The sequence below is a fragment of the Pongo abelii genome, chromosome 5, assembly GCF_028885655.2.
Source record: "Pongo abelii isolate AG06213 chromosome 5, NHGRI_mPonAbe1-v2.0_pri, whole genome shotgun sequence".
Classification (NCBI taxonomy): domain Eukaryota; kingdom Metazoa; phylum Chordata; class Mammalia; order Primates; family Hominidae; genus Pongo; species Pongo abelii.
Genome location: NC_071990.2, coordinates 101,775,568 through 101,799,817, shown reverse-complemented (window position 1 = coordinate 101,799,817; position 24,250 = coordinate 101,775,568). Strand labels below are relative to the sequence as shown.

General features: G+C 39.3%; 2 protein-coding genes and 1 pseudogene across 7 annotated transcripts in view; 1 reads left to right on the top strand and 2 right to left on the bottom strand.

Moving 5' to 3' along the window:
* Nucleotides 1–12,031, bottom strand: part of GRIK2 (glutamate ionotropic receptor kainate type subunit 2) — a 1,201,011-nt gene extending 1,188,980 nt beyond the window's left edge. For 4 of the 5 annotated variants that reach the window (XM_054557912.2, XM_063724917.1, XM_063724918.1 and 1 more), the window contains exons 1-2: nt 11,828–12,031; nt 1,455–1,502 (exon numbers count right to left, since the gene is read on the bottom strand). The gene's annotated coding sequence lies outside the window, so the exon portion shown is untranslated. The remainder of the gene's footprint in view (nt 1–1,454; nt 1,503–11,827) is intronic. The other variant, XM_063724916.1, reaches the window with a different exon arrangement.
* Nucleotides 2,954–4,003, bottom strand: LOC100936406 (MAPK-interacting and spindle-stabilizing protein-like; annotated as a pseudogene).
* A 245-nt stretch (nt 12,032–12,276) lies between the features above and the next one.
* ASCC3 (activating signal cointegrator 1 complex subunit 3) overlaps nt 12,277–24,250 on the top strand; it is a 377,280-nt gene continuing 365,306 nt past the window's right edge. For both annotated transcript variants that reach the window (XM_024248504.3, XM_024248503.3), the window contains exon 1: nt 12,277–12,445. The gene's annotated coding sequence lies outside the window, so the exon portion shown is untranslated. The remainder of the gene's footprint in view (nt 12,446–24,250) is intronic.

Genomic DNA, 24,250 nt, shown 5'->3' with positions numbered 1-24,250 from the left:
TTATTACCTGACTTTAGCTGTGCCAAGAGGCCAATATATCTGGCTTTCAAACTTTACTGAAAGCTCAGGGAAAGGAAAATCCAAAGTGGTTCATGTAGAGGAAGAGAATCAATAAATGGCAAAGGTCGCACAGATATCAAAGCAGAAAGGAGTTATTTCTTAAGCCAGGATTGAATCTTGGCTGTGTAGACGCTAAACAAAGCATTGCCACGGGGTTACACATCATGCTCTCAGGGACCTAAAACAACAGGGAGGCCTGTAGCAAAGTTTGTTGCTGATCATTCAGAAAGTCATGCAAAGCACACCGGATTGGCTATCGCTTAAGACCAATCTCACAAATCCTTTTTCATAACTAAAACTTTACAGAGAATATAAACTGTGATCACTGGGGTCCTGGCCTGGTTAAAATGTTTTCCAAAAAGAAAAAAAGAAAACCCTCTCACATAAAAATTAACTGCTGACTAGATAGAGAAAAGGAAACAAAAGTTAAAGTGCAGGGTTGGAAAGACGTCTGGGGGAAGAACTTCATATTCTTTTGCAAATTGGTTCCTTTCCCCCGGGGAATGGACCCAGCAGGAGTCTGGCCAGCCAGCTGTGCAGAGCCCAAGCCCCCAGGGTGGCCCTGGGGCCTAGGTAGTGGCTGTGGCTCATTCCTGCCGTGCAGCTGGACACTGCACACACATGTGGCAGTCAGGGCCATGCACCCCACCCAGTTGGGAGAGAAGGCGGGCGGGGAGCCACTGCTTGCCCAACCATCCCGCAGGCATGCTTGTGGCTGTTGTGGTGGGTGTGGACCACCTGCCATATTGTAAAAGAAAAGAGAAGAGAAAAGAAAAGAAAAGATAGGTGCTGTTACTGTCCTCAAAAAAAGAAGAAAAATATCATAGGAACAAAATACTCAGAAATGAAAGTGAGAGGTTTTCGGTCCACATTTCACTCCCCTTCTTCATGTCCCAAGTTCTGGGTGCCAAAAATGTTGAGAAAAAAACAAAAAAAAAACAAAAAAACAAGTTCTTGCCACGTGACCAGGTAAAATTAGGCATGCAGACACTTTGCAGGGTGAGGGGGAATGGAATTTACTGGGCAAAAAGGAAAAAAATACTTTGCAAAGCTAGAGGGGTTCCTGTTAACAGGCCTCACAGATTGAATCCCAGGTCACCACACAGGAACTGATGACCCCAGGCTCCTGCCCCCTGCAAATGGCGTGAATTTCCTGAGGCTCCACCCCATCCTCCCCATGCCCAGGCTAGTGGGAGCTTCTTCCAGGACCCTCCCTTATCGTCCTCCTGCATCTATCAGTTGCATGAAGTGGTGTATAGCACTGTTCACTTAAGGTTTCTATACTTTGGAACACTTCAATGTCTAAAAAAGCTATAGCTCAATTTTTAAAAGTTCTTGGTCAAACAATAAAGGAAACACTATTATAAAAAGAAAATTATTTAACAAATACTTACTTATGTCTACTATATGTCAGGCACTCTGCTGGTACTTGTGGATACAATCTAAAGCAAAAACACAGAAATAAAACTGGCTTATACACTGCATCAGCCACTTTTATCCTTTAAACTATCACCAGCAACAAATTAGAATTTTAAAATTCAGTATCTTTAGAATGAATTCTACAAATAACACCTTTTAAGAGTTTACATATGAAAGGTTTTATAAATAAATTCTACCTATACTTATATGATCAATTCAAATTTCAGTTTTCCACAAAGGCTTTTAATCTCCTGCAGCCAACAGGGGCCTATCTTTAATTTAGACTCCTTTTGTATTCATAAAAGAAGTATCACACGACTCAGCACCTAATTGTTCTTGAAAAGTCTTGTGAATGTTAAATTTGTCTCCTACCCAAATTGTAAGTTCTTGTAAATTCTTTGAGAATAGAGATCATATCATATTTTTCTTTGGAATGTTTCACAATGCTTAGCAAAGTGTGGATTATGAGATATATGCTTAATTAGTTGTGGGTAGAGTGAATGAAAATTTCACTTAATCATAAAATTGCTTAAGAATAGTTTAAGTCTCAGGAAAAATTAATTTTTAAAATAATTAATATCCAGCATTTTATTTTGCCATCTTCTACTACCTCAATTTTCATATGCTTGAAAGAGATAATAGTTATTATTGACATTCCATTCCATTCTGTTCCCTGACGTTCAGTTCTGATAAGAACTGAAGAAAGGCTACCCTTATCTGCTTAATACCAGTGTGTTTGCTTTAACTGAAGAAAAGCTTTACGGGTGAAACATTTATCTCTAAGTATCTCTTTATCTCTTACAGTAATAGAACCCATGCTTTTTAACTAAGTATACAGTTGCTTAAAATGAGGACTGTATGTTCTAGCTTTCCTTGCAACTGGGTGTCACCATGTGACTTAAGTCTGGTAAATAAAATGTGACTATAAGTGATAGGTGTACTTTCTTTTTTTTTTTTTAATCAATTAGCTAAAAATTTAATTTACATACATGTTGGCCTGGATTAAAAACAAAAAAGTTAGTTTCCATAAATAGCAGACTTTAGTGCTGTATGACCCAATGACTAAAAATAAAACCAGGAAGTTTTTACTAAAAGCTCAAGGATAAAAATGAACACTGGCTGGCTATTGAACTCCACATCCGACAATAATTACTGACAGTTTAAAAATGATATCCAAAATATAACCTCAAGAGGACCAGGTGTATTTGTCCGAAAGAGCAGCTCAAAATGTTGAGGCATCATTTGTTTGGATTATGATGGGTCATTCTCAAAGTTTATTTATTTAGAAGGGGAAAGTGATTATAGAAAAATACTTGAAATAATTTGCCATTGAAGTCGCAGATTCTAACAATAATCCACATCTTACATTTTTAAGTGTGTAGTTTCACAGTTTAAACAAATTCTGTCAAAGAGCTAGTGAATATACTTTATCACTTTAACTTTCCATGAAAACAAAATAAAAATCACATCTGAATGATTTACTTCTATGCTTTTATCTGATTGTATACATATGATGTACTACACATCCAAGTACAAGAGGCAGTTATCTTCTCTGAGAGGTGCAAGAGTTCTTCATGAATGCCCTCTAATAGTGAAACCAGCAATTTTTATACATGCATTCATGTGCATATATATGTACTTCAAAAAGCAAAGCATCATCTCTTCATCCATTGTTAACTTAACGGTAAGAATGGGGGCCACCAGGCATCGGTGGAGTACCAGAAGGTCCTGAAGGCACTTGGAAAGGATTACTGGGAGTAGGATAGAGTCCTGGTGTGGCATACCATCCTGTAGGGGCAGGATATGGTGCTGGTGGTCCCCAGGCTCCTAGTGGAATGGTGCCCCATGGAACAGGTGGTGCTGCCCCAGAGGCTTGGGGAGGAGGAGGAATGGGATATGGCCCTGGAGATGGATATGGCATATTAGGGGTAGGATACTGCCCTCCCATTCCTGGCACCCAAGGTCCAGAAGACATGGATGCCCATGGACCTAAAGGACCAGCTGCAGCTGGATCTGTGGGTGCACCATATGGTCTGGGTAGCTCTGGAAAGGGCATATTTGGTGTAGGATATGGCCCTATGGGGCCAGGGCCTGGCACAGTTGGGGCTGGATAAGGACCACCAGGTGGGGGGCATGATGGTCCAGGAGTAAAGGGTGCTGGGGGTCCTGGAGGTGGTCCGGTGGGAGGCACGGAGAGATACATTCCTGTTGGTACTGGTCCAAAAGGCACAGTGGAGGGTGTTGCACTTGGTGGGGGTCCAGATGGCACCGAAGGTGGAGCACTCGCATTATTCCAAGGGTTGGAGCCTGGTCAGCTTTGAGGAGGTTGGCCAGGTTTTGTATTGCTCACAGCAGAGGTTTTGGCAGGGGAGTGTTCAGGTAGTGCATCTGCCAACGAAAATTCATCAGACATTTTCCCGGCAATATCCAAGACTGCAGTAGGGTCTAGAAGTGGCGATGGGTCCAAGGGACTGGGCCCTGAAGAAGCGGGCACAGCCTGACTGACTGCAGCGAGAGCAGCGCGGCAACAGCACCAGCAGTGCGCGGCTCCTCCTCGATAGGTGTACTTTCAACTCATGTTCCCAAAGATATGTCCTTTTCTTCTCCTCTTCCTTTAGACTGCTGCTTGAAATATATATGATCATGACTGTGAGCCATTTTGAACTATTAGATGAAAACAACACTCTAGAAATGGCAAAGCGACAAGAAAGAAGGTACTCTCGTCCTGGGATGACTAAATTGAGAAAGCAACCACACGATTTCAGGAGTACCCATCACTAGCCTATTATATGAGAAGAAAACTCTATTAAGTTGTTGGTTTGGGGTCTCATTAAATACTGTCTTACTAATATCCTAACTTATCTCTTGGAGGAATGATAGAAAGACAACAGTTGGCAAGGAATGATTCTTCCCTTTTCACACAATGCTTTAAGGATAAATATATTTCAGCCCCAAACTTTGGTGGATTATTTGCTTGTATAAGAAAGTCAAATCTAGTTTCAGATATTAAAGGCTAGATAAAAATCATTAGTTTTGAAGCTAATTACTTCCAATTTTCTTTTCTCCAAGTCCCATGCACACACATTAACATATGCTCATAGGCATACCCACATTTATCATGGGGTATCACCTGGCATTTAGGGAACCAATTGGACACCAAGTTAAATTAGCCAGTGACAACTATGACTTGTAGTTTTTATTTCATATGTTTATATTGACTGAGAATGGTGTTGCTTTTTACAACCTAATCTATGACTGCGTTCTTGAAATTGGATTTTGTCTGAATTTTGTATTTTATAAAAATTTAATACCTCACTACCTTACTGGAAGTAGTTTAAAATATTTTTGCAATGAACAATTCATAATTTCAAGGACACCAAAAGAAACATGGCTTTCATATTGCATATTCACTTCAAAATTTGTATAGCTATACATTCCTCAACACATTAAATGTTCCCTGTATTTTCAAACCTCCTCTACTTCTTCCCTCCTGTGTCCCAGGAAAACTTCTCTCTACCAAGGTTAAGAATAGCTTCACCCACAGACTTGAGTGTATCCTTGTCTGCCTTTACCTTATTATTTCCTTACTTGACTCACTTCTTATAGGTTCTTTCCTTCTATTTATATCTGTTTTTTTTTCTATCCTAAAAACCACATGCACGTAACAGTTTTTTTCTGGACCTTGATATTTCCTCCATGTATTGCCCTGCTTTTTTCATTCATTTATTAGACAAAAACAATTATCATCACTGTTTTCACTTTCTCACTTCTCATTTACTCTCTTACACTTGACATCTAATGCCATCCCTATCATGTTACTAAATTGCTTCAAATCATCAATCACGTAAATTTCCAAAGACATTTACTCAATCTTCACCCTCCTTAACTCTGAAGCAGGAATTACCTTGGTGATTGAAGAAAACTTTTTAAATATACTCTTTGTTTATCTCATAACTCTTTAACCACTCTTTCTTTTTCTCCCTCATTGGCTCTCTTTCTTCCTTTGAGTACTAATTTTCCTGGATATGTACTGTTTTTTACCCTTTCCATGGTAATATTTTTTAAAAATTTCTTTTGAGGAACTACTCTTTCCTCCCTTTTATTCTGGCACTATTTGGTTTACTATATCTTCATTTTTTGTTTTACTTTTTTTAAATATTGATTATTATTATTTGAAATTTTTTCTTTTCATAGGTGATTGGGGCACAGGTAGTGTTTGGTTACATGAGTAAGTTCTTTACTGGTGATCTGTGAGATTTTGGTGCACCCATCACCTGAGCAGTATACACCACACACAATTAGTAGCCTTTTATTCCTCACCCCCTTCCCACTCTTTCCCCCTGAGTCCCCAAAGTTCCATTGTGTCATTCTTATGCCTTTACATCCTAATATCTTACCTCCCACTTATGAGTTGAGAATGTAAGATGTTTGGTTTTCCATTCCTGAGTTATTTCACTTAGAATAATAGTCTTCAATCTCATCCAGGTTGCTGTGAATGTCATTAATTCATTCCTTTATATGGATGAGTAGTATTCCATCATATATATATACCACAGTTTCATTTTTTTGTTTTTCAAATTTCCTATCTTACCATCTAGTCTACTGAATTCCTTCTTTTTTTTTCTCTTATGTGACCTCACTTCTTGAATCCTCCATGCTCTTCTCCAATGTACACTGCTTGCTCTCTAGACTTGCTGCACAGCCATCTTGCAGAGATTTGTCCTTACCTTTCTCTAGCATCAGCATAACTTTTTGTCCTTATTTTGTTGGATTGTATGCCCTAGTGACTTTCCAAAAGATCACCCAGGAGAAAAATATTCTACATCCTTGTTAGTCTGAAAATATCTTTATTTTACTCTCATAGTTAATTGATAATTTCAATGAGTATAGACTTCTAGACTGAAAAACATCTACAATTACAATTTTGAAAATATTCTATCATTGTCTTCAGGTATGCAGTGATGCTGATAGCACCAGTCCCTATTCCTTTGTTGATAATATGTCTTTTATGTTTAGGAACTTTGGGGATTTCTTCTTCTTCATAATTTTTATTTGTGGCATCACATGACAATGTCTCCAGGCATGAGTCTTTTTTAATCTATTTTTCAATACCCTGAGTCAACTCAAATCTGAAAAGTTATTTTCTTCTCTGCTCTTAAAAAAACACACTTATAATTTTCTCACTCCCCCTCCCCCTTTTTTTAAAAAATCTTTCTCATCTACTGGTTGAGCCTATTGGATTGGCTCTCCATGACATTCTTATGTTTTCTTTCTTATTTTCTCTCTGCTATGTATACTATATTCTTACAAGATTTCTTTGATTTAATCTCCAGTACTTCTCTTGAGTTTTTAAGTTAACAAATTTTCAATGTCTGGTAGCTATTTTTGCTCTATCGTTGCTCCTTTTTCAAAGTATCTTATTCATATCTTGTAGACATAATATGTTTTGAATTCCATATTAATTGGGGTGCGTCTTTAAAATCTTTTATTTATGCTTCCTTGCCTTCTTTGGAGTTAGTTTTTCTATATTTTTCTTTGTATTTTTCTCTCATGATGCTGATTTTCCTTATTTGCCTGTTAATTCTTCATGTTTGTTCATATATATATATATAAAATTGGTAGCTGATGCAGTTTTCTTTTTGTAGGTAAGAGGTCTGCCAGTTCTCTCTCTCTCCTATGTAGGAATTGTGAATACTTGGCTGGGTCAGGTAGGACAGGGCCAGGAATGCCAAATATGAAGTTTCACTTTAGATGAGTAGACAATTAGCTTATTCTCAGGATGCTGGCCTGAATGCTTGAATGAAAATGTTTTTCCTTTGTGTCATCAACCTAAAAGTTTTCACTTTTCTGTACTAGTTATTCAATTAATTTGGAGAAGATTTGGGGGGTCAGTTTTGGTCTTTTTGTCTGGTGGCAGATATTAATATCTTTTGCTTGCTCTCAGTCTATATGGATGAGCAAGGGAAATGTGTGTGGTGATAGATTCAATTGTGCCATATTTTATCCCCATTTTCAGCCCTTATTCTCACTTCTGCCCTATCCTGTGTAGCTTCTCCACTATATTTTTTAGGGTATGGTTTTGGTCAAATCACTACTATTTGCTTTGTATCCCAACACATTTTTGAAATTTCATTTGCTTTTCTTGACATCATCTACTTTTTTCTACTCATATAAGTGCATGCATACAGGCACACATCATCTTTACTCCTTTACTTATTCTTCATTTTTTCTGTTTCTTCATTTTTATTTCTATGGTGTGTAGGAAAGGATAGTAGGCAAATGATATGCCGAGTTCACCATCTTGAATGGTAATTCAAGAAAAATGCTTTATATATTGTAAGCATATATTTTGAAACCTGGGTAAAACATATTGCAGGATTCTCCGAAGCTGATTGTCCCTTGGCCCACATGACCACCTCTACAACACTCTTATTCAAAGGGAAATGAAATTACTTTGGGAGAAGCTCACATTTTTTGAGTTGTTTGGTACTTTTAAAAAATCATCTTATTAGTTAAGAAAGAGGAAAGAAATGGTGGTTGAGGAGGCAAACAACAGTGTCTGCCATGGTAGTAATCTAACTTTTTTCTTTTCTAATATCATTTATTTAAAAGAGTGGAAAAACAGTTTACAATTGAGTCTTTTATTAATCAGCATTCCCCAAAGGTTAAGCATCAACTTCAGAGCAGGAACTGCACTGGAGTGCAGTACAGATGGAATTTTAAGACTCAGTGTTGCAGGATGAGGCAGGGGTGAAAAAGGGCAGGGAAGAACTGACTGACAATTGATAAAATAAGAAAGACCTAGAAGCTGAGGCTATGGCACACTGGTGAGCTAGGCAGACCTAGCGGACACACATACTGAAGGAGGTATCCAGAGACTGATGGGCTGGAAATGGTTCTGAAACTTGGCAGCCCATCCTCACAACCCATGAAGTGACAAGTCTGAGAATGAAAGGCTAACATACTAAGGATAATGAAACATAGAAATTAAAAAAGTCAAAAGCATGAATGATTTTGTTGAGCTGTAAGAAATAGGTTGGAAATACTTCCACCTTGAAATTTTCTGTTCTTGAGACAATTTTGAGATAATTTAAGGCACTCTTTGCAGAATGATCATGTTACACACATACATAAGACACACACAAACATATATAGTTTTACCTAAATGTGTTCATATTATGTATAGATTGTGTTGCAAGCTCTTTCATACAACTGTACATCTTGGACATATTACCATATCAAGCAATACAGATTCACGTTATACTTTTTTAATGCCTCTATATTTAGAGATGTATTACAATTTATTTAAATCAATCCAATATTGAGCCTTTTTTTGATATGATACTTTTTTTTTTAAGACAGTGTTTCACTCTGTTACCCAGGCTAGAGTGCAGGGGTGCGATAATGGCTCACTGTAGCCTCAACCTCCCAGCTCAAGTGATCCTCCTGCCTTAGCCTCCTGAGCAGCTGGGACTACAGGTGCATGCCACCACACCCAGCTAATTTTCATATTTTTTTTTTTTTTAGAGAAAGGGTTTCGTCATGTTGCGCAGGCTGGTCTCAAACTCCTGGGCTCAAGCAATTCACCTGCTTCAGCCTCCCAAAGTACCGGGATTACAGCTGTGAGCCACCACACCCAGCCATATGATATATTTTTAAATGCAATGTGGAGTTTTGTTTTTCAATTAGAGATGGGGTCTTGCTCTGTTGCCCAGACTGGAGCTGAATGGCGTGATCATAGCTCACTGTAGCCTCAAACTCCTGGCCTCAAGACAGCCTCCAAATTCAGTCTCCTTAGTAACTAGGACTACAGGTATGTACCCTCAAGTCTGACTATTTTTTTTTTTTTATTTTTTGTAGAGATGGGGGTCTTCTATGTTGCCCAGGCTGCTTTTGAACTTCTGGCTTTAAGTGATCCTCCTGCCTCAGCTTCCCAAAGCACTGGGATTACAGGTGTGAGCCACTGCGCCTAGCCCACTGCAATGAGTTTTAATTGGTTTCCCAGCCATACACTTATTTCAACCCACTCTACCCAATATTGCCAAAATTATCTCCCAATCCCATTTTGTGACTGCCAAACACTGACTGCCTATTATACTCAATTCTTTAAATTTAAAATTGAGTCTCCTTATAGACTAGTTTGTTTACATTTTAACTTTGTCACTACCTTCTATTAACAATGTTCCATTACAGATAAATAGGTTACTCATTATCTAGAATGCAGTTATAGTATTGTTTCTTGGCTTTGCTCATGGCATACCTTCTGGACAGTCTTTCTCTTTGTCATCAGGGCCCATTTTCATTAGGTTGTCTTTCCACTAACATTTGGGAAAGCTGGGCTTGATGGCAGGTACCTGTAGTCCTAGCTATTTGCAAGGGTGAAGCAGAAGAATCATTGAGCCCAGGAGTTCATGGCTGTTGTGCACAATGATCATGCTTGTGAATAGCCAGTGCACTTCAGCTTGCACAATACAGCAAGACCCCATCTCTTGAAAAAAAAAATTGGGGAAACCCCAGGGACTATAAAGAGGACAAAGATAGTTCTTAGAGTTCAATGAAGGAAGACCATCCCTTAGTGTCCACAGGGGATTGGTTCCAGGACACTCCCACATACTAAAACCCCAGAATGCTCAAGTCCTTATACAAAATGGTATAGTATTTGCACACAAACTATGCACATTGTCCCATATACCTTAAACCATGTCTAGGTTACTTATAATACCTAATACAATGGGAAGTGCTATGTAAACAGTTGTTACACCCATATTGTTTAGGAAATAATGACAAGAAAAAAAGAGTCTGTGCATGTTCAGTACAGACATAACCATTTTTTTTTTTTTTCAATTGTTTTTGTTCCAAAGTTGGTTGACACATATACAGAAGCCATGGATACAGAGGGCTAACTGAATTTCCTTCCAGGCCAGGACTATTTAATAGAAATATGATGCAAGCCACCTATGTAATTAAAAATTTTCTAGAAGTCACATAAAAAGTAAAAATAAACAGTTGAAATTAATTTTAACATATTTTATTTGATCCATTATATATTATTTCAACATGTAATCGACATAAGAATTACAATATTTTACATTTGTTTTCTAAGTCTTTGAAATCTGGTGTACATTTTGAACTCATTGCATGTCTCAGTTTGGACAAGCCACATTTCAAATGTCAAGAGACATATTTAGCTGGTGGCTACCCTAATGGATAGGGCAGTTCTAGGTAGTCTATTTTCAGTTTCTCTCTTCTCCCTTAAGCCTCTGGAACTGTGATGGGAATAATCTGTCATGTGAATTCCTAGCACTTATCAGCACCTCTCATTATCACTTGGCCTCCTTGCATTATTTATTTTTGTGATGCATTTGTCTTGTCTCATGAACTAACTTGTAAACTCTATGAAGTCCAGGACCAAAGACACATGTAATCTCAAGATTGGAAATACCTTTAACAAAACCATCAACTAATTCTTCTGTTGATGTGTGGCTCTTCTGTACCAAGTCCCTATTAAGTGAGCTTCAGAATCTCCTTGAAGCAAAATTCTGTGGTTGAGGTATTCACACATGCTAGGTAGGCAATTCTTTGGGTGGTGCTACAAGGGCATCTTCTTTTCAGGATCTTAAATCTGTTCCCTGAAGTTCGCATCACATGAAACAAATCAACTTTACATGATAGGTCACTTCATATTTGGAGAGAGTCCAGTAGTTTTCTCTCTTCTAGGTGAGTCCTGGAAGGTTTAATCAATACTTCTGCACTTGCCCTGTTTTTGAGTTCTCTTCATCATCTTGCTCTTCCCTGATATAATGCCAACTTGATTGAAGTCTTCTTCAAATGCTGAACACAGCACTTCAGAGGTGGTCTGACCAGTAAAGAGAATAACTGGATCACTATTGGCTGCCTCAACAAAACAGTTCTACCAGGCATCGGGGCACATTACCTTATGAGCAAGCGGGAATGGCAGAAGACAGCCACAACAAACACATTAACTCATACTATCTTTGCATTGTTGGCTTTTAGTCTAGAACTCTTTGCAGATAAACCACACAATTCTTCAGGTTAGTTTTTCTTCGTATCTTCCTATCTTTTCAATCGAGTTAGGGAATCTTCGGGTTTTCTGTTTTTGGAGGAGGTCTTCTGACCGAAGGGCCGCCTTGCAGAGATCACTTTGAGGGAACTAAGCTGAGAATCCAGAAAGCTATGGAAAACAGGCCTTGACACCAGAGAACCATGTATACTCTCCAGCAGCCAGAGGGCTTTGGCTGAAGACGACGATAGCAACTACCTGTTTCTTCACTCAAATTGCTCACCTTTCCTTTACCTTTAATAGGAATTATTTCCTCCACATATTTACCTTACGGAGAAGGGTGGGGAGAAGACGCGGCAGACTGAAGTAAATACAGGGAAAAAACTCACAGGTAGAGAGCTTGAAATGGCAGGCCTGGCCCGGTGCGGGCAGCCAGGGTAAAGCGGAGCGTCCCGGCACGCGCGCAGGCGCGCGCCCGCTCCCGTTCGGGGGCGCATCCTCGCCGCCGCCGGGACCTTCCGCCTCTGCTCCTCCGAACCCAGCGGACGAGAGGCTGGAGGCGGGAGGCGGGGCGGCGCCGCGCACGCGGGCGGGGCGGAGGGCCCGGAGTCGACGAGTCGACGTGCCGACGTTGGCGCTGCAGCGGGGCGGTGACGTGTAGGCCGGCGCCAGCTCCACTCTGTCCCTCCTCGCCAGGTCTGTGCGTCTGTGCGTCTGCCTGTCTGGCTGATGGTCCTCGCACGCGGTTCCCTGTGACTGGGCGCGACCCCGGCAAACGCGGCGTGGAGGGCGGACGGGGCGCGGCGGTACAGCTGACCGCTCGCATCTTTGGCCCTGCCCTCAGCTCCTCACCCGGCGTGGGAAGTTAAAGTAAAACCGAAAGGGAAGGAGGCGCAGTGGCAGGAGCTGACAGAGTGATGGGAAACGCGTGAGCCGTGCCGAGAGGTGAGGAGGTGGAGGTGGGAGGACGATAAAGGTCGCCGCGGCCAGGGGAGCTGGCTGGAGGTGGGGACGGCGGGGCGGGCTACGCGACCCGCCAGAGATTCTCTTACTGCCTCCGGGGCAAGTCCCGACCTGTCATCCTTTTCGGTGGCCTGAGAGGTCAAGTCCGGGGTCTCGCAACAATACCGCCCATTCCTAGAGTTTGTAGGTGAGGTTGAAGATGGAAAACTTAACCTAAGCTACATATTGTCCAAGTGTTAAGCCACAACGTGACCAGATGAGGTGGTTTTTCTGTCCCATGCATGGGTAATTTGTTTTCTTTCTTTTTTTCTGTTACAAAGCCTTGATAACTTCGTTTTCTTCACGCAGATTTGGGGAAAGAAATCTTCCTCATATTTTTCCCCCAACACCATGGAAAGTAAATAGGTAGCTGACCGTGGTGGATTGTGGGTGAATTTCGCAATCAAGGAGCCTATAATGTCATTTTGAAATAAATAAATGTGTATGTGGGTGCTAGGGAGGTTTTGTGAGTACTGGGCAGTTATTTCAAATAGGTTTCTTATCATAAATTAACTTATTCATGGAATGCAGTGTGCTAATGGTATTTGCTATTCTTTGGTTTAAAAGAAGCATAATTCTACGGGCTGGTAAAAGTTTGATGTGTTGTCACTTGTGCATTCAAACTCATAGTTACGTTTTCTTTCTTTCCCTAAATTAGGTTAGATTGATAGCCATTTTCTCCATCACCAGATTTTATGTTTCGTAGATTGAAATCCTTTTTCTGATTCTCAAAGTTCTCAAAAGTTGACAATTAAGCTTTTGGTTTTACTATGGATTGTGCTCCAGTTTATGTTGTCCCTTTTTTTTAATGATGGTTATAATAGTCTTACATGAGAAAAATGATCCTTAAAGATGCTCTTAAGCTTAGGCTAAATAATCTTATTTATATGAGTAAATTAATTTTTCATGGCTCAGCTTTCTTGATCCCTGCTTAACAGTTTTTTGTCATTCATTCATTCAAGTCTTCCTATGTGTCAAACGCTGGGCTAGGCCTAGGAGAGCAAGAGAGAGACAATCTCTGTGCTCATGAACTTTCTATAATCCAGCAACCTCCTTTTAAGAGATAATCTTGACTAGGGTTCTTTCTCATGCCATGGATCTGTAGTTGACCAAAGCAAAGCTTTTAAAATAAAAAGTTATTGTCAATGTATATATGTAATTGGCATTGAAAGAGGAGCAGATGATCTTGCTTTAACAGCATGATTTGAGATTGCCTTTGATCAAAAATATAGTATATGTACCAGTGGTTTGCCATTTCAGAAGAGTAAGTTTTTCTTTTGTAAAGCTGGTTTAAATATAAAGTTCACAATTCTACCACAGTTTCTACCTCAAAAAATAAATAAATAAATAAATAAAAAGCTTTTTCTTTTGAGGTAGAAATCAGTTTCTTTCCAGTCTTCCCTTTGGTCTGATTGATCTCCTGTGTATCTCTGGAATGCCTAGGCTCAAGCAGTCTCCCTGCTTCGGCCTCCCAAAGTGCTGGGATTACAGGCCCCATTTTGCCTTTTTGTATGCTAATGAATTGACTAAGAATTTTGTCTTTGCTAGCTGGCTGCTCCTAGTAGCTTCAGGACGGGGGCTGGTTACCAGAAAGATCAAGGAATTATTAGAAGGTTGGGACTTTCATCCCCACCCCGTAACTGCTTAGGGAGGTGAGAGAGGGGCTGAAGATTAAGTTGATCACCAATGGCCAAAGGGTTTAATCAATTATGCCTATGTAGTGAAGCCTCCATAAAAACTCAGAATGACAGGGTTCAGAGAGCTTCTGAAAGCCGAACATGTGGAGATTCCTTGAGGTGGTGTGCCCAGGAAGTACTTGGAAGTTCTGCATGGAAATTCCCTTCCCTTATAAATTACCCTATCCTATGTATCTGTTCATCTGTATCCTTTGTAATATCCTTTATAATAAATTGGTAAACGTGTTTCCCTGAGTTCTGTGAACCACTCTAGCAAATTAACCGAACCCAAGGAGGGGGGTCATGTAATCCCCAATTTATAGCTGGTCAGTCAGAAGTACAGATAAAAAAGCCTGCAGCTTGTAACTGGCATCAGAAGTGGTGGGCAGTCTTGTGGGATTGGGCCTTCAATCTGTGGGTTATGACAGTATCTCTACATAGTGTCAGAAATGAATTGGAGAACACCCATTTGATGTCTGCTGCAGAAGTGATTGCTTGCTTGGTGCATGGGGAGAAACTCATACACATTTTGTCACAGACATCTCCTGTGTTGATGGTTGTGGTGTGAGAGCAGAGGAAAAACGGTTTGAGTTTTTTCCACTCTCACAAGAGGGCAGGCGTAAATTCCTTGAGTCTGCCTTCCAGAGGCTCATGGATTAGGGTGGAATGAGAACTTTGTCATTCCGACATAATCTGTGCTAGGCCCTTTTCCACTGGACTTTCGTGGGAAGAGTTATAATACATACTGCCTAATATGTACTGGGTCTGCTCCACGTTTTCTTGTGCTCGTTTCATCTTTGTGGGATGTTCTGGAATTTTCTTTTTGACTATGCTTGGCCTTATCTGGTGCTAAAATATTTTTTTTTATTTGTTTTCCCTAGGACATTTAAAGGAAAAGCCTTCCTTATCCTGTGCTAAAAGTAAAATTAACACAATTTTGGGGGGAATATTCTGAATATAAAGACTAATCTGCTTTATAGTTATGAGCCTGTCCAGGATTTTTTTCATCCACCTTTGAATGGGAAACCTAGTTAGAGGATAAGTTAAAGAATAAGAGCCCCATAGAAATTTTGTTGTTTTTAACCATTATATATTTTGTATTGTGTGAAAAGTGTTTATGTATTTTATTATTTTTGTCACGCTTTCTCTGTTCTGCATGCTTCGGATGTGTTTCCTAACTTGATTGGGAACTATTCAAGAGCAATTGCTTCTTGCTTAAGAATGAGTTAGCATCTAAAGTGAACTTGTTAGGTGGAAACTGTGAATAGCTAAGATTACCTTTGAGAATCCCTTAAAAGGACATCAAGTTGGCATAACATGCTGTCTCTCAGCATGTCCTACACAGCCATGTTTTTCATCCTGACTTGGAATGTATCACAGTTTCTTTAGACGAACTCCCAGTGAAAAAGTTGCTCTGTGTTTGGTCACCGCCTTGTATGTTTTTTAAAAAAAGAGAAAAAGTGTTAAAAACTAGAGTCATGCAATGCAGCAAGATGCTCACATTTTGAGATGCATGTGGTGATTGAAACAGACTAAAAGAGCAAGATTCTTGTTGCTCATCCCCCATTCACTCTGGAGCAGGTATTCAGTACCTGAAATGGTAAGCAGAATCTCTAGTAATTATTGTTTTTTTCTGTCTCTGCCTTCCATTTTTTGGCCTACAGCGTTTGGTAGATTCAAGAAAGTTAAATGTGCCTAGACTCCGCTGTCTGAACCAATTGATGGTAATAAGGTTTAATACAAGTAAGAAATTAAATTATCTTTAGGGTTTACCGTGAAAAAATCACCCCCTTTTGAAATCGCATCATTTTCAAAATATTATAAATATGTGTCGATGATGGCTATTTTCTGAGTTCTGATCTTGCTAATGTTAACAATAATCACAACTCAATTTTTTAAAAAGGCACAATAAAATATAAATATTCTTATTCACTGTTTATTTAATCTTTATTCACTGTTCATTTTTCAAGGTGTGGTTTGTGGGTACAAGATTCTATTTTAAGTATTGAAATCTTAAATTCTAATTTTACTCCATTTACAACCTACTCCTTCATGTCAGTGTTTTTATCCCTTAATCTGCACTCTATCACTTTGACTATTTTTGTCCCTTTAATAATTCCCTAGTATCCATAATTGCCAGTAACTAAGTGCTGACTTTAAACTTATTAGGAAATATAGTTTGGCTGTTTTGGAGATTTTTCCATTTTATAATGAAAAAATACAGTAACTATCTTTTCCTAAAGTTGCTATCAAGCAGTCAGACCATCTTTAGAGTTTAGAAACACAGGTTTGGTTTAAGAAGCATAAACATTACAATTTTTATATGTAGTACTTCAGAATAGTGTGTACTGGAATTCTAGCTCACTGATTATTGGTTAATATCATCTCGCAAAAGAAAATATGCTACCATTAGCTTAGTTTTCTCCTTATTTGGAATGTAAAAAAGGGCAGTTACATTTTTAAGACTTTCTTTTTACCTGTACATATGTTTAATTAACAATTTAAAGATTTGTTCAGATAGCCACAGCCAGTACTTCTGACGAAGAGAAGTAGGCTTTTAGGGTTTCAATGCTTTAGAAATTATATTTGTTCTGGGGCATTAAATATTTATTATTAACAGAATTTTTCATTTATATATTTGTCATTTAGTGGACCATATTAAATGTGGAGTAAAAATTAGTAAGGTAAAAATTGATATGTAGGCCAGTTTTTCTTAATCCTTATTCACTGTGATCTTACCAGAAATTTTAACTATGAATGTTATGATTTATCTTTAAGACCTCCTAGTTGAACATCTTTTCCTTTCATCTAGGCCTAAAGATAAGCACTTAATAACCCTTATCATTTAGGCTTCATTGTCCCACTGCCTCTGTGTTACAAAACCTTAACCCTGGTTCACACCAACCTTTGTTCCTGTGCCAGATTATTGCCACCTTAAATTGTTTGCAGTATGAGCTGAGCATTCATTGCTACCTGAAAAATATTTCTTCTATTATTGTGGGTGGTAAGTTCAGACTTTTGCCTCTGTGTTAGAAAAAATCCCACCTCATCACCTGTTTGAACAGTCTCAGCATATCTCAAATAAAATTGGAGTCATTTTGGTGGAACTCCCTTTTACCATGTTTTTCTCTCATTCACCCTCTGCTTAACCATGTTATAACCATATGCACTTCCACTCATCCTTCCTTCCGTACTCCTTCATCTATCCAAGTCTCTCTAGACCTATGCTTTCGTTGTCATTCTCGCCTGCATTCTCAGAGACCCTACTCCATCAGTCATAGTCTTTCTCCTGATTGCTCAACTTTTCCTTCTCTCTTTGCTCTCCCCTGATTATGATAAAATCATGATCAACTCTATCCTGTATTTTCAGAAACTCTTAAACCACATTATTTCAGTATTTCCTACTTTTTCTCCTTTTCTTTCTCAGTTTCTTGAAAGAATAGCATGTACCCATTTGTAGGGGTTTTTGGTTTTTTTTTTTTCCCCTATTTTCTCCCTTTGCATTTATCCTTCAACTCACTGAGATTTACCTTCTACTATTTTTGGAAACAAGGTGTGCTAGTCATCTAGGACCTCAGAGTGGCTGAGTATAGTGGACTGTATCATGTCATTTGAAACTTTCTTTTCTCTTGTCATATCACTCTTTCCATATGACAACTAATTTGTGGATCACTTTCTTAGAACTCTGCTCTTAACTCTCTACTGTCTACTTCCAAGAGGCCTTTAGGGGTGGAGTTCATGAATGGACATTCATGCAGCTTTTGAAATGGAGTACAAAATGTTGTTTATATGTATGTATGTCTGTTTTCTTAGGAAGAGGGTACATGGGCTTATGTATATTTGACTTAAACGAATATTATGTTCATCCATGGTTTTAACTATGATGAAGTGATAACATGAAATTCTGGATTTCCAGCCCAGACCTCTGATAGGAAATCCAAAACCATATGCCCCACTTGATAGCCCATAATTAAAGTTTTCCAAAACAGAATTATCGTTCCTCTTCCTGATGCCCTCTATACATATAGACTCCTCCACTCTTCAACATTTCCTAAGCCAGAAATTTGAGTGTCCTGCTCCTTTCTCCTTCTTTAAATCCTATTCCACATTGATTCTGTCTTCCAAGTATACTGATCTCCTAAATCCATCCTTTTATGCGTTTCCCTGGCTTAATTCTATCCTCTTTGTCTTTCGGTTGGTTTATTGAAATAACTTTCCAACTGGTTTGCCTCTGTCTTGTTTGACCCCACCTTGACAGTTCACCACACGTAAATCTGAGTAATTTTTCTATAACATGTTAGTATTTTTTCAGTGATTCTGATTATCAGAATGAAAAGTGCTTAATTTGAGACATGTTGTTTGGTCTCTGCTTACATTTTTAGGTCTTATTTCATCAGTTTCCAAATGCACATTCTGTAGGGGTTTTAAAAGTAATTAAGTCTGTTATTTTGGCTTTCCCCCTCATAGTTTACCCCTTGTAATAACCTTGTCTAGGTCCTTTAAGTCTCAGCTCAAGCTCAGCTTCCATCTTTATATCTAGTGCCCTCCCACCCCTTTAGATGCTCCTTCCCTGTCTTCCTACAGTTATAGCTGCATAATTATTGCAACTATTTTCCTTTCTTCCCAACCATACTGTAAGCTCATCATTGAGGGCAAGTGCAATCATATTAAAATGTTTTTCTTTTTTTAATCTCTAGAGCCTCATAAAATATCTAATATATATGGTGGGTGATCTATAAATATTTGCTTAGTAAATGAATAACATAAGATTTAAAATTTGTTTTCTCAACTTGACCTTTATACATTTCAAATACAACTTAAAGGGAATCTTTTTCCTGGTACAAAATACAATGAGTTGTTTTTTTTTTTTTTTTTTTTTAAAGACAGAGTCTTGCTCTGTTGCCAGGCTGGAGTGCAATGGTGCAATCTCGGCTCACTGCAACCTCTGCCTCCCGGGTTCAAGTGATTCTCCTGCCTCAGCCTCCTTAGTAGCTGGGACTACAGGCATGCACCACCACGCCCAACTAATTTCTGTATTTTTAGTAGAGATGGGGTTTCACCATGTTGGCCAGGATGGCCTCGATCTCTTGACCTCATGATCCTCCTGCCTCGGCCTCCCAAAGTGCTGGGATTACAGGCGAGAGCCACCACACCCAGCCTAAAATACAATGAGTTTTGAGGAACTATAAACTTTATTAACATCCAGTGCCTAGCCCAGATCCTAGTAGATAGGAGAAACTCAAATATTTGTGTATAAATGATTTATAGGTAACAATGAGCTAATGAGCTGTTACATTTTTAGTGTTGGTCATTCAACCTGGGGAAGAAAACACATCAACTCACAGCTCATAAGATTCCTTCCTTCATATTAACTTTAGATAACCTGATGACATTGTGCCTAGGCGATGATCTTTTTGTGATTAATTTCCCAGGTGTTCTTTGAGCGTCTTGTATTTGGATGTCTAGGCCTCTAGCAAGGCTGGGGAAGTTTTCTTAGATTATTCCCCAAATATGTTTTCCAAACTTTTAGATTTCTCTTCTTCCTCAGGAATGCTGATTATTCTTAGGTTTGGTAATTTAACGTAATCCCAGACCTCTTGGGGGCTTTGTTCATATTTTCTTATTCTTTTTTATTTGCCTTTGTTGGATTGGGTTAATTAGAAAACCTTGTCTTTGAGCTCTGAAGATCTGCTTGTTCAATTCTATTGCTGAGACTTTCCAGAGGATTTTGCATTTCTATAAATGTGTCCATTGTTTCCTGAAGTTTCGTTTCTTATTTATGTTGTCTGTGTCACTGAAGATTTCTCCCTTCATTTCTTATTTTATTTATTTATTTATTTTAATTTCCGTAAATTGGGCTTTGCCTTTCTCTGGTGCCTCCTTGATTAGCTTAATAACTGGCCTTCTGAATTCTTTTTCAGGTAAATCAGGGATTTCTTCTTGGTTTGGATCCATTGTTGGTGAGCTAGTGTGATTTTTTGGGGGGGTGTTAAAGAACCATGTTTTGTCACATTACCCGTGTTAGTTTTCTGGTTCTTCTCATTTGGGTAGGGTCTGTCAGAGGGAAGGTCTAGGACTCAAGGCTGTTGTTCAGATTATTTTGTCCCACGGGGTGTTCTCTTGATGATATTCTCCCCCTTTTCCTAGGGATGTGGCTTCCTGAGAGCCAAGCTGTAGTGATTGTTATCTCTCTTCTGGATCTAGCCACTCAGCAGGTCTACCAGGCTTTGGGCTGGTACTGGGGGTTGTCTACACAGAGTCCTGTGATGTGAACCATCTGTGGGTCTCTCAGTCATGGACACCAGCACAGTATTTGGGGTATATCCTGGGTCCTGCAGGAGCAATCTGCTTCCTTCAGAAGCTCTGTGGGTTCTCTTGGCTTTCCTGATTTATTCCTGCCGTCATTCTGGAGCAAGAGTTTACAATGCAAGACTCCACAAGCTGCTCTGTCAGAGTGGGAGCTGCAGTCTAGTCCTGCCTCCCGTCTGCCATGATCCCCCCGCCTTTTTTTTTTTTTCTACTCAGGTCTCGGGGAGCTTTAAAGTTTTCAGTTACTGTGGTTTGTAACAATGTGACCTCATTACTGAATCCTAATATTAGATCTCTTCTTAGAGGTTGAGTGTATTATCTTGTTAGGATTTGCTAGGTTTGTGAGTTAGAATAAAAATGAAATCTTGCTTTCTACTTTTTAAAAAAGAAAGGCAGAGAGGATTCAGGACATTACCGTGATGTATATAAAAATGGTGAAAGTAGTGGTCCCAAGTACCCCATTAATTTGTAAGACCATGCCAGAGGCACAGTATTAATACATCATGTTTCTTGTTCTGATGCTGCATTTTGAAAGCACTAACTTGTGTGGTAAAAGATAGGTTCTAGGTTCTGAGGCAGAGTATGTTTAGTATACTATCAGGGCCTTTCTTTAAAGACTTGACTAAATTTAGTCATCTTGAATACATTTTTGCAGTGTCTCAGTGTGGGTAGAAAATAAAAACCCCAATGCTTTGGCATCCATTGTATACCTTACTTCCTCTCTATGGATGACATGTACAGTGTACATACATACTGTGTAGTGTGTACAATTCTTGGGAGAATTGAGAAAAAGTCAAGTCACTTTCAATAAGAGAGTTGTATTCTCTTACAGACCCCCGTTGAGAAAGGCTGGTAGGAGCCAGGCTATGCACTGAATTCAGGCCATGGATTTCTGCCACCCAGGCTGACTGCAGTGGCACGATCATGGCTTACTGCAGCCTTGACCTTCCGGGCTCAAGGAATTCTCCCACCTCAGCCTCCTGAGTAGCTGGGACTACTCAGGCGCATGCCACTTGCCTGGCTTTTTAAAATTTTTTTGTAGAGTTGGGGGTCTCACTGTTTTGCCCAGGCTGGTCTCAAACTCCTGGCCTCAAGTGATCCACCTGGCTTGGCCCCAAAGTGCTGGGATTACAGGTGTGAACTACTGTGCCTGGCCCCCAGTCCAAGGATTTCTTAATAGATGAATTTCTTCCTTGGCCATTATTGGCTTGAGACAAAATTAAGCAGTGATTTAAGAATAAAAGACATTGGCTAGGCACGGTGGCTCACACCTGTAATCCCAGCACTTTAGGAGGCCGAGGCGGGCGGATCACGAGGTCAGGAGTTTGAAGCCAGGCTGACCAACATGGGGAAGCCCCATCTCTGCTAAAAATACCAAAATTAGCCGGGCGTGGTGGTGCGTACCTGTAATCCCAGCTACTCGGGAGGCTGAGGCAGGAGAGTCACTTGAATCTGGGAGGTGGAGGTTGCAGTGAGCCGAGATCACGCCACCGCACTCCAGCCTTGGCGTAAAGTGAGACTCCGTCTCAAAAGAAAAAAAAAAAGAATAAAAGACATGATCTCTAAGACAGTGGTTCTCAACTATGATCCTTGACCTGCTGCATCATCTGCAAAGTTGTTGGAAATGTAAATTCTCAAACCTCATCTCAGTGCCATCTGATCTGCTGAATTGGAATATTGGGGTGAAGAGAGTAAGGTGGTAGGGCTCAGCCAGTTTGTTTTTCAAGAAGCCCTCCAGGTAGTTTCAATATATAATAAAGTTTGAGAATCTCTGCTCTGTACTGTCCACTGACTCTTGCTTTCATTTTTTTCTTCCGAATGCTCCAGGAAGTGTGTTATCTAGTGTTAGAAAAATCCAGATGTGATTCCCTGAATCATCTTATTTCCATGCTCTCCTGAATTCACCCCCAACAGGTAGTTGAAATCTGAAGTCAGCTAACTTAGAAGTTTATTTGTAAGTTGGATCATTTGACCTCTCTGTTTAAAATTCTCCAATGTGATGTAGAGATTCCAACTGTTTTTTCCCCAGCTGTCCTCATACCAGTTCTTTACTGATTTGAAGTGCAATCATGTGTTTTTAATACCTCATTTTTTTGTTTTTGATTTGTAATCTTAACTATTTTGCTCAAAGAATGTGACCTCTATCAGGGATCAGTAGACAGATTTGGTCACCCTGAGCCCCAGAATGGGTTTTACACTTCTAAAGTGTCATTTTTAAAAAAGGAATGAATATATGGCAAAGACTGCACTTGCCAAACCTAATTTTTTTTTTTTTTGAGACAGACTCTCACTCTGTCACCCTGGCTGGAGTGCAGTGGCGCCATCTTGGCTCACTGCTACCTCTGCCTCCCGGGTTCAAGCGATTCTCATGTGTCAGCCTCCTGAGTAGCTGGGATTACAGGCGCCTGCCACCATGCCTGACTAATTTTTGTATTTTTGTAGAGATGAGGTTTTGCCATGTTGGCCGGGTTGGTCTCAAACTCCTGATCTCAGCTGATCTGCCCGCCTTGGCCTCCCAAAGTGGGGGGATTAGGCGTGAGCCACCACACCCAGCCTAAACCTAAATTTTTTACTACTCTCTTTTTGCATAAAAGTTTACTAACTTCTGACTTATATGACACTTATTCTTTGTAATTTGTTGAGACTTGCTTTATGGCCGAGTATACATAGATGATTTTTGAAACTGTTCAAGTGTACTTCAGAAGAATATGCATTTTTAAAAATCAAGTTCAGGTTTCTATATTTGTTCATTAAATCAGACTTAGTAATTGTACTCTTCAGGTTCTCTATATCTTTATTGATTTTTTATTTTGGAGGGAAGATTGGCTTGACCTGACAATAACTGACGTCTTTAAACTTTTACTTTGATGTTAGACTTGTCACTTTCTCCTTGAGGTCTATTTGTTTTATTTTGAGACTATCCTAGCAGTGCATACAAATTCAGAACTTTTAAGTCTTCTCAGTGAGCTTTATCTTATATTATTATGTAGAGAGGTTTTTTTTAATCCCTCCCTAATACCTTTTATTTTGAAGCCAATTTTGTCTGATCTGATGTTTTTGATAGAGCCACCAGCTACGTTTGGTTATTTGCAGGAAGATCTTATCCTGTCCTTTCAGCCTTTCCTTTCCTATGTTTTCGGTGTAGCACTAGTGTTTTACTTCTTTGTTATTTTGCAGTTCATCCTGTCAATCTTTTGAGAGGTAAGTTTAATTTGTATTTATTATGATTATTGATATAGTTCAATTTGTTTTTATTTATCCTGCTTTATCTATACTTAGTCTGTGACAGCATGCATGGGTTATTTCTTCAAGTCTTTTCCAGGTTATCACTTTTATTTTTAGCTGTTGCTTAACCCATCTGTTGATTGTTTTTAAATTTAACAAGTATATATTTTTATTTCTAAAAGTTGTATTTTCAAATCATCCTACTTGTATTCTATTATTCATTATTAAAAAATTCTATTATAGTTGTTATAGATAGATATTTTATATCTGATTATTCTAATATATAGGTCATAGATTTTTCCAAGTATTACCCTTTTTGATAACTTTAGGAATACAGTAATCAAGAGGAACAGCAGGAGGAGAGAATAGTCTGAGACATTCTGTATGTCTTCCCTTTCCCAGTTCTTTCCTTCCCACATTGGACATTTTGGTGTAGATAATTCTTAATTGTTGGGGGGCTGTCCTCTGCATTGTATGTTTAGTAGCATCATTGGCTTCTATCCAGTAGAAACCAGTAGTCCCCTTCCACCTCCCTGAT